The sequence below is a fragment of the Cynara cardunculus genome, unplaced genomic scaffold (genome assembly GCF_001531365.2).
Source record: "Cynara cardunculus var. scolymus isolate 2C unplaced genomic scaffold, CcrdV1 Un_Scaffold_2992, whole genome shotgun sequence".
NCBI lineage: Eukaryota > Viridiplantae > Streptophyta > Magnoliopsida > Asterales > Asteraceae > Cynara > Cynara cardunculus.
Window position 1 is genome coordinate 30,544 of NW_020201301.1, and position 4,734 is coordinate 35,277.

Sequence of the window (4,734 nt, forward strand, 5' to 3'; positions counted from 1 at the left end):
GTGACTATTGTTAGGACTGAGAAATCAGTATTAATTGTATTCGTCTTGAAAGTTTATAAATAGTCTAATTGTAAAAGTCAGCGTGTTTGACTTTCTTAKACTAGTTTGACTTTGACTTTGTATTAATATGTTGACCATATAAATAGATAGGTAATCTTTGTAATTAGTGTGAAAGAGAGCTCAATTGTAATATACATTCATAATTGAGAGTTTGACTGAGCTTATATGAGTTGACTTTTTCTCTCAAGTGTTCTTGATGTTCTTGATGATAAATCCATGAATCTGCCATTGATGTGAGCTTAATATGAAGATTGATTAGTGATTGTGGACACACAACTATCTAGAATAAATATTCGCTTCCGAGAATTGATGACCTCTTTGATCAACTTCAGGGTGCAAGTTACTTCTCGAAGATTGATCTATGGTCGAGGTATCACCAACTGAGGGTAAATGATGAAGATGTATCCAAGACTGCCTTTAGGATGAGGTATGGGCATTATGAATTCCTGGTGATGCCATTCGGAATGATTAATGCACCTGCAGCATTCATGAACTTGATGAACAGAGTCTGCAAACCATACTTGGATAAGTTTGTCATCGTTTTTATAGACGATGTTCTTGTATATTCACATACCAAGGAGAAGCATGAGGAACACTTACGTGCTATTTTAGATCTACTAAAAACAGGAAAAACTGTACGCGAAACTCTCCAAGTGTGAGTTCTGGCTACGAGAGGTGCAATTCCTCGGTCATGTGCTGAACCAAGAGGGAATAAAGGTCGACCCAGCCAAGATAAAGGCAATACAGAGGTGGGATCCACCCCGGACCCCTTCTGAAATTCGAAGCTTCTTGGGTCTGGCCGATTATTATCGAAGGTTTATTTAAGACTTCTCAAAGATAACTACCTCTTTGACAGCTCTTACTAAAACAAGAGCTAAGTTCGAATGGGGGACAACTAAAGATGAGGCCTTCAAACTCTTGAAGGAAAAGTTGAGCTCTGCACCAGTCCTCAATTTATCAGCAGGAACTGAAGGTTTTGGGGTCTACAGTGATGCTTCTAATTTGGGCCTAGGTTGTGTGTTGATGCAGCAAGGGAAGGTCATCGTGTACGCCTCCCGACAGTTGAAAGAGCATGAGAGGAGGTATCCAACTCATGACTTGGAATTGGTAGCGGTGGTATTTGTACTAAAAATTTGGAGGCACTACCTCTATGGTGTAAAGTGTCAGATCTTTACTGATCACAAGAGTCTCAAGTACTTGTTTGATCATAAAAATCTCAATATGAGACAATTAAGATGGCTGGAGTTGTTGAAAGATTATGATTGTGAGATCTTATACAACCCCGGAAAGGCTAACGTGGTGGTTGATGCTCTAAGCCATAAAGAAAGGGGTACTCCACTACGTGTTAAGGCTTTAAGGATGGAGGTCACCACTAGCTGGATTGAAGACCTGAAGAAAATCCAAGAGGAGGCCTTGGTAGAAGAAAACATAAGGAAGGAAAGGATGATGGGGGCTAGTCCCTTGCTGGAAAACAATGGTAATAGACTAAAATGCTATATGGGTAGAATTTGGGTTCCTCGCTTGGGAAATTTTCGTAGTCAAGTTTTGGACGAGGCCCATAAATCCTGTTACTCCATCAATCCTGGAAATAATAAGATGTACCGGGATTTACGAAAATCGTATTGGTGGCCGGGGTTGAAGAAGGATATAGCTCACTATGTTGAGAGATGTTTGACCTGTTTGCAAGTGAAGGTTGAACACCAGCGACCGTTTGGTAAACTTCAACCTTTGGAGATACCCATGTGGAAGTGAGACTACATCACCATGGATTTCATGACTAAACTTCCCCGAACACCAAGAGGTTTAGATGCGATATGGGTAATAGTGGACAGACTCACCAAGTCTACCCACTTTCTGCCTATTAGAGAGACTTACTCAATGGACAGGTTAGCCAAGTTGTACATAGATGAGATTGTAACCTGACATGGGGTTCCATTATCAATAGTGTCTGACAGAGACAGTTGATTTACATGTACATTATAGCGAAGCTTCCAAAGAGAGTTGGGTTCTCAAATAAAGCTTAGTATAGTATACCACCCGCAGACAAATGGTCAGAGTGAAAGGACCATCCAAACGTTGGAAGACATGTTGCGGGTGTGTGCTATTGACTTCGCAGGGTCATGGGAAAGTCATCTTCCCTTAATAGAATTCTCCTATAACAACAGCTATCATGCGAGTATCCAAGTCGCACCATATGAAGCTTTGTATGGGAGGAAGTGTTGAACGCTCCTGTGCTGGAAGGAAGTGGGCGAAAAGAAACTTTCGGGCCCAGAAATTGTGTAGAAAATGGCTGACAAAATTCAGCAGATTCGGGAAAGGCTGAAAATAGCTCAAGATAGACAAATACCGACAAAAGGCGAAAACCAATAGAGTTTCAAGTTGAAGACAGAGTAATGTTGAAAGTCTCGCCTTGGAAGGGCATAATAAGATTTGGGAAACGAGGAAAGCTGAGCCTCGTTATATTGGCCCTTATCGAATAACAGCACGTGTGGGTGAGGTTGCATATAAGCTGGAATTGCCTGAAGAGCTTCAAGGCATCCATAGCAAATTTCATGTGTCAACTCTGAGAAAGTGTTTGGCGGACGAGAGCTCTAAGGTAGCTCTGAAAGATATAGAGGTGGATCAGACTCTGAGCTACGTAGAAAGGCCAGAAGCTATCTTGGATAGAAAGGTGAAGAAGTTGAGGAATAAAGAAATCCCTCTGGTCAAAGTCCAATGGAAACATCATAAGGGACCAGAAGCAACGTGAGACACAGAGAGTGAGATGGGAAAAAAATACCCTAATTTATTTACGTAAAGCAAATTTCGAGGACGAAATTTTGTTAAGGGGGGAGTTTGTAATAACTTAAAATATTATTTGAGGTTTTTGAGAATCTTACGTAATTTTTTTTGTATGAGGTTGAACCGGTGTTAAAATTTTTTGTCTGTTTTGTTGTTACGGATCTGGACTAACCAGATGAGCTCTAGTCATGAAGAGCTCTTATCATATAGAGGACGAAGGCAACAACAAAAGAAGGCTTTGGACGTGAAGAAAGGTTAAGAGCGCTTTATCTAGTTAAAAGAACTTGGGTCTTACAAGTAACCCAGAGGCTCTGCATGTGCTATGCAGAGGCTCTGTATATGTACTCTGTATACGGGTGCGCTGCATGAGAAGGAAGCTCTGTATCCGAGCTCTGCCTGTAAGAGCACGATGTGTTGAGAATGGAACTCGATGGTATTAATTCTGGTCCTTTTCTAGAACTAGTCGCTTTTACATTTTGGCCGTTAGAACTATTTATGGCCTAGAATCGTAACCGCTATAAAGAAATAAATTGGGTTTTTAAAATGGTATTAATTGCCTTGTAACCGACCAATTAAGTGGTAATTAATTCGTAAGGAGGTTACGAAGAGTATATATAGAGGTGATGAGCTAGAGATTGGTTTCCTTACTAGCAAATAGAGGTATTGAAGAGCTAGAAGACGAAAGCAGAGAATCGATACTCAAGAGTTGTGTGTGTGACGTTCATCAGACGAACGTTCGAAGCTATCAATCACTGTGAGTTTACGTGATGTTTTTTTAAGGGTTGCATATCTGTTTCTGTTAAATTGCAAGCTTGCTGTATTTTGCAAATATGTTTGTTGTGTGAACGTGTTTTCTGTGATAAAATGCTGTGTGGGAAACTTGGGGGGGGACTGTACTAAGGATTCAATCCTGAAAACAAGCACGATGTGTGAAGCTTGTTAAGCCGTAAGAGCGAACATGTTGTGTGAAGTTCGCCAGACAATGCTGTGTGATATAGTTCTTTCCCCCTCATGTTTTCGGTAGTTTATGAATGGTGTGTAAACTGTTTATTCACTGGGCCTTAGGCTCACCAAACTCGTTTTTTTTTCAAAAAAAAAAAACTGCAACCAGGTCACTACACTTATGGGAATAGCAGCAAGGGCAAAGAGAGGGCGTAGCGCCAGTCTACGCGTGAAGAGGATAGACTTGAAATGAAGTCTAGTCGTGACTTGTCTTGATGAAGAGTAGTCAGTTGTGGGTTTAAGCAATTGCTGTATGGTCAGAAGAAATTTTTAGACTTCCGCTGTGTTGAAATTTATTAACGATTTGAGGTTAAGATAAAAATCGGATTATGGGTCTTTACATAAATAAAACATTAAAATAATTTATAAATGCATATTTTCTTTTTATCTGCTTTTTGTTTTTCGATTGTCTCTCTTGTACTACAATATAGTAGAATATATATAGACAAATCAAAAAAGAAGATTAATAAAACAAAAAAAAATTGATCAAAAAGAGGGACATCAATGACAAGGCCAAAAAAAATAATCAAAATTCTTTTGATTCTCTTACTTCTACAACAATACAAGTAGTTTTTTTGAGTTAAAATAATTTAAGTATTCAATTTCTAAAAAGTTCATTTATTTAATCATTTAAAAAAATGCGACGAATTAATCATTCAACATAAAAAAAAAGTTCAACAACTTATTCAATAAAAAAAAGTTTAAAAACTTGAAAATTCAAAATCAAACAAACTCTTTAATTTTCTGAACTTTTCCCTTATTTAAATTTAATACAAATAGTTTCTATAAATATCTCATTCATTAAAATAAGTAAATTAATCATAAAAAATAACCTTTGGATTACACTTTTTAAGTATTTTAAAGTAATTACAATAAAACTTTAATACTAAT